The 11,879-nt window shown below is 44.7% G+C and overlaps 1 protein-coding gene across 1 annotated transcript in view; it reads left to right on the top strand.

Moving 5' to 3' along the window:
• The first annotated feature begins 8,780 nt into the window (after positions 1–8,780).
• TRPC4 (transient receptor potential cation channel subfamily C member 4) overlaps positions 8,781–11,879 on the top strand; it is a 182,706-nt gene continuing 179,607 nt past the window's right edge. The window contains exon 1 of the mRNA XM_060763452.2: positions 8,781–9,530. The gene's annotated coding sequence lies outside the window, so the exon portion shown is untranslated. The remainder of the gene's footprint in view (positions 9,531–11,879) is intronic.

Here is an 11,879-nt window from a genome sequence, read left to right as displayed (position 1 = left end):
AATTTGGATAGAAAAATCTGTTTGGGAGTGGGATTATTTTCACACCAAAATAAAGAGGATTGCAATATCTGTCTGAAGTCTAGGACAACCATCAGTGAAGGGCCAAAGTAGATTATCATGTTTTGATCTTCACCCAAACGATTAAGAAGGCCTACACATCTCTAATTTCTGTTTGTTTCAGAAATTGACTGGAACTTGGATTCAGACCCTGTTTATATGGTTCTGATAATTTACATATATTCCCTGTGGGTAAACTAAAGAAAAGTTAAACAAAGAAAAAAAAACTTCATTTGCGTAGTACTTTGTTTCGCCTTACCCAACGGATATGGAATAACAAAATAGGATGTGATAGAAGGGAATGAACATGCACGGACTGCAGCCTTAAAAAGGCAAATAATCATTACTTCATCAGGGAGACAATATCAGTGTAAATGTGTTTATTTGTGTCCGCTGAATTGTGCGTTTGTCCTAGAACTGGAGTTGAGGAAACTTGGGTTTCCATAACTCCTCTTCCCTAAACCCAAGTCTTAATTCTTTGCAGTAAAAGGATTGATCATGGGGAATAAACATTTTCCTAGCTTTCTATAGCAAACAGAGGTTGCTTTAAGTAAATACACCTTCCCTTCTCTCATATTATGTTATTATGTGACAGACTGTTCCATTATAATGCAAAACAGAAAATAAATCCACCTCCTCCACTTAAGTCCCCTCTTATATTCTTAGTAAATTCAATTAGATAAAGACAGATTAGAGTCATTTCACTCAATTGAAAGAAACACTTCTAAAGAGAATTCATGATGAATAGAATAATAGAATCCTAGAGCTGGAAGGGACAGAGAGGTCATCCAGTCCAACTCCCTGCCAGGCAGAAACACCCAAAGCACTGATGAACATCCAACTTCTGCTTTAAAATACTTTTATTTCTTCCTTTCGCTTAAAGAGAAAACAAAAAAAACAAACACATACACACTTTCAAGGAAGAGAAAACAGAGGAGATAAAATAATAATTTGTTGCTGTGCGCTCAACTCTGATCAATGACAACCTATCATAGGAATGTTGTTTTTTTGGGTTTTTTTGCAAGACTTATGCAGAAGAGGTTGGTCATTGCTTTGCTTCAAGGATAAGAGACAGTTTGAATTACTCAGTGGGTTTCCATATCTGAGCAGGGATTTACCTGTTAAAAAATGGATGGGAGACTATCAAGAAATATCATGTGTCTATATTTCAGAGGAAGGAAAGATGGTTCCAGTGTCAACAGGTACCTTTGTTTTACGGGAGGAGCCATTCATAGTTAGGTTTCAAGTATGTATAAGTTAGAATGGCCCTTCGTTATATTGTGTATTCTACACTTACCTGGTGTTTGTACTGTGGCCATACAACTTGCAGCAAGGGATTGGTGGTAGCTGGACTATGTCCAACTTAATGACGGTTGGCATAGATCCTGGATCCAGTTAATTACCAATTGCAGGTGGACACTGGCAGTTGTAAAGGGTTCCCAAATGAGGGAACCCTGACTATCAGATGTGGTGTGGATAGGCACACCCAGCCAAGGTCACACTGTATCATATCATGGCATATCCTGAGCCATCCCAGCAGTTGTCTAAAGGTCAAAAAGTATTATGCTAATGACTACCATGCCAGCAGAGAGGGGATCTATATTGTCCTATATCTCAGAGTCCGATCTCAGATGATAATAATAATAATAATAATAATAATAATAATACTCTATTTGTATCCCATCCCATCTCCCCACTGAGGACACGGGATGGCCCATAACCAAAATGGCAGGCATTTGATGCCAGACATGCATAATAAATAACTGAGTAATATAACACACATAAACAAGATAAACAATAACAAATCAATAAAAACACAATCAAATAAGCAATTTGTGCAAGTATTAAAAGCAGAGTCGATAAGCTGAAACAATTATGCATATTTTAAACCCTTTTTCATTAAAAATTCATTTCACAGGAAGCCAGGTGATTAAGTATGCTATTCCCCATAAGCCTGGGTGCAAAGGTGGGTTTTTAATTCTTTCCTAAAAGAGGGGAGTGTGTGGGCTGTTCTAATCTCTTTTGGGAGAGAGTTCCAGAGGTGGAGGGTGATTGCAAAAAAGCCCTCTCTCTTGTCCCCACCAACCAAGTTTAAGATGGAGGGAGGACCAAGAGGAGGGTCTCACCAGATGAACATAGTGACTGGACAGGTTCGTATAAGGAGAGGCAAGAGCTTAGGTAGTCTGAACCCCAACTGTTTAGGGCTTAAAAGGTAATGACCAGCACTTTGTATCAAGGCCAGGAGCAGATGGGCTGCCAGTGGAGCTGTTGCAACATGGGGGTGGTTCTCTGCACAAACAAAACGAGGACCAAGTACCAAAAACACAATAATCCCAATCTCAGGGGCTCACATGTCTTTACACTAATGCACAGAGCATGGGAAATAAAAAGACGAACTCCAACTTTTAGCACAACACCACAAATATGATATCACTAGCTTGGGGACCTGGCGCTGCCCGGGTTATTTGAGAAAGGAATTGTGTATCAAGGTTGGTCTTTATTAGTTATTTATATGGCTCACAGTGGTCTCAGGAAGTTAGTGAAGGTACTGCGAGTCCCATCATCTATGGTCCATCCTTCTTCAAACTACACCAGGATGGAGAGTGGGTAATGGGGGCTCTGTGTGCCAAGTTTGGTCTTGATCAGTCATTGGATTAGAGTCGCAGTGGTTTCAGTAAGTGAGTGAAGGTACTGCAAGTCCCATCATCCATAGTCTGTTCTTCCCCCAAACATCACCAGAATGTTGAGTTGGCCAAGGGTGCACTCTGTGCCAAGTTTGGTCTTTCTTGGTATTTGGATAAGTGTTGCTGTGGTTTCAGAATGTGAGTGATGGTACTGCACGTCCCAACATCCATGGTTCATCCTCCTCCAAACTGCAGTAGGATGTAGAGTGGGTCATGGGGGCTCTGTTTGCCAAGTTTGGTCTGTATTGGTAATTTTCTGACAGAGCCCCTGGCCTTTTCCTTTCCTCTCTTTGTCATCTCGGAATCTTGGAATTGAGGCTGGCCAATCAGAGACTATATGCAAATTTCCTTCTCTCATGTCTCCGTTTCTGTCATGAAGCCTTTTCTCCATCAGGGGCTCCTGTAAAGCTGGCCAATCCGAGACCATATGCAAATAGCACCACAGCGGCAGCCAATCAGAATCTTGGAACTTTCAGGCTGTCCAATCAGAATGCTGGCACATACACCGCCACACCTTTGTCCTCCGCATACAAACTTTGACTTTTATTATATACATAGAAGATAGGCATCACTGAAACCTGGTGGGATGACTTCTATCGCTGGAATGTAGACATCGAGGGCTATAACCTCTTTCACAGAAACCGAACAAAGGGGAGAGGAGGCAGAGTAGCCTTATATGTCAAAAAATGTTATGCTGCAGAAGAGATGCAAGAGAGCAATCAACTATCCTGATATTTGCTGGAAAACAAACTCGGCCAAGAGTAAAAGGTCCAACAAATTCCTCACTTGCCTTGCAGACAATTTCATGGTCCAGAAGGTAGAAGATGCAACAAGAGGGTTGGCTACTTTTGATCTCATCCTAACAAATGCGGAGGACCTGATCGATGCGGTTAAAGTGGTCAGATATTTCGGGGCAAGTGACCATGTGCTCCTGCAGTTTGAGGTACAAAGGAAGGCCGAAACTAAGACAAGTCAAACCCGCATTTTGGACTTTAGGAGATCTGATTTCAGAAAAATGAAGGAAACACTGAGCAGCATTCCGTGGACACAGATACTAAAAGACAAGGGAGTTACGGATGGATGGGAATTTCTCAAGAGTGAAATACTCAAGGCGCATTTACAAACTGTGCCAACAAAGAGAAAAAATAGGACAAGTGCAAAGAAGCCAGAATGGATGTCCAAAGAACTTATAACTATGCTAAAACACAAAAGAGACATGCACAAGAAGTGGAAAAATGGAGAAATCACCAAAGAAGAATTCAAACAAAGAGCCAACACCTGTAGGGAAAAGGTCCGCAAGGCTAAAGCACAAAACGAGCTCAGGCTTGCCAGGGACATTAAAAACAATAAAAAGGGCTTCTTTTCTTATGTCAGTAGAAAAAGGAAAAACAAGGAGGCGATAGGGCCTCTTTGAGGAGAAGATGGGGCAATGCTGACAGGGGGTAGGGAAAAGGCAGAACTACTTAATGCCTTCTTTGCCTCGGTCTTCTCACAAAAAGAAAGTCATCTTCAACCTCAGCAAGATGGAGTGGATGAGGGATTAGAGGACATCCAAGCCCAAATTGGGAAACAAGTTGTCCAGGAATACCTGGGCTAGTCCCCAGGGCTAGATCAACTACACCCAAGAGTATTGAAGGAACTAGCAGAAGTCATTTCGGAACCATTGGCAACCATCTTTGAGAGTTCTTGGAGAACGGGAGAAGTTCCAGCAGATTGGAGGAGAGCCAATGTGGTTCCAATCTTCAAGAAGGGAAAAAAGGATGACCCAAACAATTACCGTCCGTTCAGCCTCACGTCGATACCAGGCAAGATTCTGGAAAAGATTGTTAAGGAAGTAGTCCGCAAGCATTTATAAACAAATGCTTTCATCGCTAATAATCAACATGGATTTATCAAAAACAAGTCATGCCAGACTGTCAGCTCAGGGCGGCTTACAAAGGCACAATTCGATGCCAGCATAAACACAACAATGGATAAAACATGTAAACAGCAATTATAACAATTAAGACAGTCAGTATATACATCAAAATCAATAAAAACAATCTAATGCTCAGTGTTCGCAATGGGAGCCATGTTCCAACTCATAAAAAGGGGGAAAGCAATTTCTACTCAGTGTGTGTGTGTGTGTGTTTGTTTACTTTCTTGAGGGCACCATATATAGTTCCCTTATCAGAATTTAACAGTGATGGAATTTATCACTGCTGATCAGCCATTGTGCATTTTACCACAGATTTTGGACTTTCACCTTACTTTTTTAACATGTGCTTTCCATGTAGATCTGTATTGCAAAGTGCATTAGAGATGTGTGTTTTTAGTCCCCCCTACCCAATAGCACTATGTTACAAAAATTGAAAAAATCAATTCCTGTGAAAATTGTGCAGTGCTTACTTTGAAAGTAATTGTTATACTCCAGAAACTTCATTTTCGTGGATGCCACAAACTATGTTGAATTGGTTGAGACTCAATTAGATATTCATTGAAAAATTATAGCAAAATATGCTGCAGTTTAATAAACTTTTTCTGGTACTTTCCATTATCCTGGCAGAGCCCAAAGGAGGGCCTAGCTAGGGGATAGTCCAATTTACGGGGAGAGGTTGAAGGAGTAAAACAATTTCCCCCACTTTCCTGTTACTCCCCCCACCCATGTCGCCACTATAGAAATAACTCTCATTTATGACATGGAACATGTGTGGGTATGCGGAGAGGGGGTAATGACCAGCAAAACAGGGGAAATGATTTTCCTCCTTCAACTCCCCCCTCCTGTAAAATGGACTATTCTTCTCTATCTAGGCCCCCTTTTGGAGTCTAATGGAACAGTACCCTTTTTCATGCATTTATGATTGAACCAATTAGGAAATGACATTTATATCCCAGGAACAAGAATTGTTACACATGGTAATGCACATCATTCTGGATTTTACAGCTTGTGTAGCTGGGCCCTGAGAGGTTATTTCCCAGCCCCATATTGCTGCTCCAGAGCCATTTCAGAGCTGGGACTGAGGCCAAAGTGCCACCCCAGGGCCCTTTGACATAGCCCCCAAACCTGGGTTAAACTGAGGCATCCAAATGAAACCTCAGGTTAACCTAGGGAAATAGCTGCTTGACCCAGAGGTCATTTAGCCGCCCGCCTCCTTCAAAAGAAGGTGTTTAGGCCAGCTGTGTGGCCTCAGTCCAGAGAAAAACTGGAACATAAAATCCGGTTCCTCTGGGGATGTGGGCCTGTGTAGCAGGGGGCGCCCAGAGGCAGGCCTGTAGCGAGAGGGGGGGGGGGGTTATGCCCATCCACCTCCAAACACCTACCCTTTTCACCTGGTCATGCCCAGCACTTTTTAATTTTAATTATTACATTTGCCCCTGCCACAGATTTTAATTGCGTTATTTATTTATTTATTTATTATTTGAACTTATATGCCACCACTCCCCTGGGGCTCGGAGCGGCTTACAAGAACAGGCTAAAATCAAACACAATTTAAAACAATTTAAAAACAATCAGAGACCAAAGGCCCGTTGAAATAGATATGTCTTCCATGCCCTGCGAAAAGCTGATAAATCCCGCAAGGCATGGACTTCAGGTGGCAGAGTATTCCAGAGTGATGGTGCCACTGCTGTGAAGGCTCTGCATCTGGTTGCTGTTAGACCCAAGGTCTTGACACTGGGAATTTCCAATAGATCTTGCTCATGGTGTGTTGTTAATGTTATTGCCTTGTTTTTGAGTTATTTTGCCGTATTGTTGTTGTTTTTACTGTTGTATTTGGGCTCGGCCTCTTGTAAGCCGCACCGAGTCCTCCGGGAGATGGTAGCGGGGTACAAATAAAGGATTATTATTATTATTATTACTGTCATTGTGGTGTGTGTGTGTTGAATGCTCTCATTAAGGAGGCCAGACTTGGTAGAGGTGGTTGACAGGGGCGGAGCTGCAGACTATTAAAGGCTGCTCTGCCCCTGCTGTGCTCTTTGCTTCAGCGTGAGCTAGAAGGCAGGTTTCAACCCCCCCCCCCCCGCAAAATTTTCAACCCCCCCCCGAAAATTTCCACCCCTCCCAAAAAATTTTTCTGGCTACTGCCCTGCCCAGAGGCAGGCCTGTAGCGAGGGGGTGGTTTTAGGGGTTCAAACCCCCCCCCCCGAAATGTTTCATATTTTTTTAAAAAAACATGGTTTACTCATGAATTTTAACTGGTTAAGCAAATCCCCATGCTAAGTCTATAAGATGCAAAAAATTAAGAGTCCCTCCAGAACTGTAAGTACTATTTCAAGCAAATATTGACAATTTATTCACACTGTCATTACTTGCAGCACTAGCCGATGTAGTGAAGCAACCAAGTTGGGGGTGTGTGTGTTGAATGCTCTCATTAAGGAGGCCAGACTTGGTGGAGGTGGTTGACAGGGGCGGAGCTGCAGGCTACTGAAGGTTGCTCTGCCCCCTGCTGTGCTCTTTGCTTCAAGGTGAGCTAGGAGGCAGGTTTCAACCCCCCCCCCGAAATTTTCAACCCTCCACGAAATTTTCAACCCCCCCCCCCAAATTGTCAACCCTCCCCGAAATTTTTTTCTGGCTATGGCCCTGCCCAGAGGCCTTACCTGGTGGGGGCTGCGGCTGCGCTTCCCCCCAGCCCCCCACCGGCCCCGCTCCTCAGCAGCCCCAAGCGCCGCCACAGGAACAGCACGTGCGGGGGAATGGGGCCCTCGCTCTTCCTGCTGGCACGGGGTTCCTTCGGCAAGGGGGCGCCAAGGCTCCGGAGAGATGGCACGAGCAGCTGGTGAGCGCCGTGGGGACGAGGCAGGCCTGGGAAGGTGGAACAGTGCTTTGCCCCTTTATTTGTCATGTCAGAGCAACCAGTCCATTATATACTACATTTCTAACAGAACAAAGCAAACAGACAGAAAAATACACATCTTGTGAGTTTGATAGTTGGTTAAATGTCCTTTGACCAGTATCTGGCCACTTGGAGTGCTTCCAGTGTTGCTGCAAGAAGGTCCTCCATGGTGCATGTGGCAGGGCTCAGGTTGCATTGCAGCAGGTGGTCAGTGGTTTGCTTTTCTCCACACTCGCATGCCGAGGATTCCACTTTGTAGCCCCATTTCTGAAGGTTGGCTCTGCATCTCGTGGTGCCAGAGCGCAGTCTGTTCAGTGCCTTCCAAGTCGCCCAGTCTTCTGTGTGCCCAGGAGGGAGTCTCTCATTGGGTATCAGCCATTGGTTGAGGTGCTGGGTTTGGGCCTGCCACTTTTGGATTCTCGCTTGCTGAGGTGTTCCAGCAAGTGTCTCTGTAGATCTTCGAAAACTATGTCTAGATAGTGATAATGCGGCATGTCTCATTAAGAGCCACATCCACTGTTTTAGTGTGGTGAGATGTGTTCCACACTGGGCATGCATACTCAGCAGCAGAGTAGCACAGCGCAAGGGCAGATGTCTTCACTGTATCTGGTTGTGATCCCCAGGTTGTGCCAGTCAGCTTTCATATGATATTATTTCTAGCACCCACTTTTTGCTTGATATTCAGGCAGTGCTTCTTGTAGGTAAGAGCACAGTCCAGAGTGACTCCCAGGTATTTGGGTGCGCTGCAATGCTCCAGTGGATTCCTTCCCAGGTGATCTTCAGAGCTCGGGATGCTTCTCTGTTCTTGAGATGAGAGGCACATGTCTGTGTTTTAGATGGGTTGGGGATCAGCTGGTTTTCCCTGTAATAGTCAGTAAGAGCACCTAGAGCTTCGGAAAGCTTCTTTTCTACCAACTCGAAGCTCCCTGCTTGAGCAGTAATGGCACGATCATCAGCATAGATGAAACTCTCTGTACCTTCTGGCAGTGGCTGGTCATTTGTGTAAATGTTGAACATTGATGGAACAAGCACACTCCCCTGAGGCAGGCCGTTCTTCTGTTTCCGCCATCTGCTTCTCTGGCCCTGGGACTCAACAAAAAAGCTCCTGTTTTGTAGCAGGTTTCCTATGAGGCGGGTGAGGTGGTCGTCCTTTGTGACTTTGCCCCTAAGGAAAAGGAGAGTAGGCGGGGGGCTTTTTGTGGGCGGGAAGATGCCCCTAAGTCACGCATCCGGCATCTCCTTCTCGCGCCGCGGGACCCCGCTTTGTTTGTCTTTTTCCTTCTTGTAACGACCGTCGGAGGGACGCGTCGAAATAGGCGCGCACCGTGGGCCTCTCCCTCTCCATTTTCTCTCAGCGCTTGGAGAACTTTGGCGCCTTTGGGCTGGAGAGAGAGAGGGAAGGTCAGAAGCGGAGACCAGCCCGCTCCCGCTCTCTTCTCCTTCGGCAGCCAACCCTCTCGCCTCGAGCAGCGCGTGCCGTCGCCCGCCCGCCCGCCTGCCTACCCTCCATGAGCGCGAGCCCCAGCAGAGAGGCGCGCGAGAAGCCCAGGGAAGGGCGGGGGTTGAAGGAGGGCTTTTTGGAGGCGCGCGAGGCTCAGCCCCGGAGCAGGTGCCGAGGCTCCCACGCACCGGAGGAGCAGCAGCAGCCAGGCACCGCGAGCCCCGCGCCCCTTCCCTGCCTTTCCCAGGGAGGGAGGGAGGGAGGGAGAGAGGGTGGGGCGCAGCCTTGGACCCCCGTTTCCATAGCAAATGATTCACTCCTTTATTGGTTACGTTTCCCCGAGTTCTCCCTCTCCGTTGGGCCGAAAGAGGATGACTCCCCCTGAGGCAACCAGGTGGGTTTCACGGCTCAGGTGGCGCCAGACCCCAGACCTTCCACACGCCAGCGAGACTACTACGCCAAAAAGAGCGCGCTCCTCCTCGGATTCTGTTTCTCCTTTGCGTCCTCCTCCATAGCGTCCTCCTTTTGTTAGAGAAGGTAGGTTTACTCCCGTTGTGGGGCGAGCATGCCAGTTGGTTGTGTGAGGAAACTAGAGATGGATGGGATCCTGCGCAGAATATCTTTGTGTGCCTTCAAATCACCTGTTGACTTACAGTGACCCTATGCATTTTATAGCTTTTGCCATAGGCAAGGAGTACGCAGAGGTGGTTTGTCTTAGACAAGGAATACAGAGATGGTGTTTTGCCTCTTGAACATCGCCTGCCTTAGAGCAAGGCTTCTTGAACTTTTTCAGTTCTCGACCCCTTTCCACACAATACGTTTTTATTCCAGCCCAGATAGTTAAATCAAACGTGCACTGAAAATAAATCAGCATTTGCAAGGCTGGTTTTCCATTTTATGAAGTGTTTTCTGCAGAGTCCATTGTAAACACTGTGTGTTGCTGCTCACAGATTTGTGTAAATGGGTGACATTCAGAGACCTTTTAGTGTTGTCAAATTTTTCACAACTGCAGTACTGAGCTAAGGGAACCCCATTTATTTATTTATTGATTTATTTACTTTACTTGTATACCGCAGTTTCTCAGCCCAACAGGCGACTCAACGCGGTTTACAACAAAGATAAGAATCAATCAACGATATACAATTTAAAACCACAAAAGCATAATATACAATATTGACACAACAATAGACAACACAATGCATCTCATAACTAGAGTCATGATCCAATCCGTCATCCAAATTTCCATTCCTGTAATTTGGGGTCAGGACCCACACACTAAGAAGCAGTGACCAAGAGCACCAGTAGTCCATAGGGGTTACTCATTCAAGTGTTAACCAAGGTTGAATCTACACGGCCCTATATCCCAGGATCTGATCCCAGATTATCTGCTTTGAACTGGATTCTATAAGTCTACACTGCCATATAATCTGGGATAAACAGATAATCTGGGATCAGATCTTGGGATATAGGCCAATGTGGAGGGGGTCCAAGCCTGACTGCTTAGTTTACAAGATCCGTGAGGATCTGGTGTGTTGAGATTTAGACCACTTTGTGGAATGCAGTTTCCAGGATGTTTGTGTCCTGGACCTCTTCTGTATGTAGAGTAGCTAGCACTTCACTTTCTTTAAGGACCGCTAGAAAGTCACTTCTGGAGTTACAAGCCGCCTGGTAATTTTTAAAACATTTACACTGCCTTTGAAAATGCACTGTCATAGGATTTTGTCATTTATTTTTGAACATATGCATGCCATCAACATACTAGGGAGAAAAATGATACAAACAGACTCATCTTTTCATGTTAACATATGAAAAAAAATCAGTGCTTTCCAGGGAAGAAAGATTAAAAAATGACCACTATTGCTGGTCATATTTATGGTAGTCTGATGGGAAAAGTTATTCCCTTTCTTCAGATGCAGAAGTGAGGTTATGAGACAAGGGTTTGCACAAAGTCAAAGGTTAGCTTTGTTCCTATAGATTCATCACTAACTTTGCAGCACTGAATCTAACGCTTTAACTGCAGATGTAAATTGCCTCAAACGCTTGCGTGTTTTTGAAGGATATGGAAATGTTACTTGTTGTTATTAATCTTCAAATGCTTATTCAGACATATAAGCCATCCTTTCTGTGAAGAGCTTCTGCAAACTGTATTAAAGCTTATGGCTGAATTTGAATTTAAGCCCATATTGCTTGACACCTGCAGGACCTACAAACCTATGAGTAGTCCCAGCACTTTGTGTATAGTGGATTAGGTCAAAGAAAATGGCATTTAAACCTTGTCTAGCTTTGCATTTCAGTCTGGAAAATAGAGATGGTTTTCTCATTCTGCTGCCATGAGTTGGGTCAGTTCCAACTCTGCTGACCTGTTGCCCTGGAGACTAAGACGCAGAACAATGTCTTCAAACTATAGGAAATGAGATTCCACCTGAACATGAGGAAGAACTTCCTAACTGTTAAAGCTTTTTCATCAGTGGAACTCTCTGCCCCAGAGTGTGGTGTAGGCTCCTTCTTTGGAGGCTTTTAAACAGAGGTTGGATGGCCATCTTTCAGGGGTGCTTTGAATGTGATTTTCCTTCTTGGCAGAATGGGGTTGGACTGGATGCCTCACAAGGTCTCCTCCAACTCAATGATTCTATTATTCTATAAATGCCAGCATTTCCCCTTTCCTACAGATTGTAGAGGATGTCCTTTTCATTTTATTCTTAAAATCATGTAAATAAGTTTGCAGAAATTAGTTCCTTGGTAATCAGCCAGTTGATAGAGGAGAATTACAGTCCTCTAAATGGTTGTATAGGATTTTAGCCTTCATTTGTTAGGCTTGTTTGCCTGACTGATTTTTGGTTAGAAAAATATGAGCAACAAAAGGTGCAGATTTGAAAGTGTGATATT

Source organism: Anolis sagrei, chromosome 2, assembly GCF_037176765.1.
Source record: "Anolis sagrei isolate rAnoSag1 chromosome 2, rAnoSag1.mat, whole genome shotgun sequence".
Lineage (NCBI taxonomy): Eukaryota > Metazoa > Chordata > Lepidosauria > Squamata > Dactyloidae > Anolis > Anolis sagrei.
The sequence above is the reverse complement of the archived record's forward strand: the minus strand, read 5'-3'. Positions and strand labels throughout refer to the sequence as shown.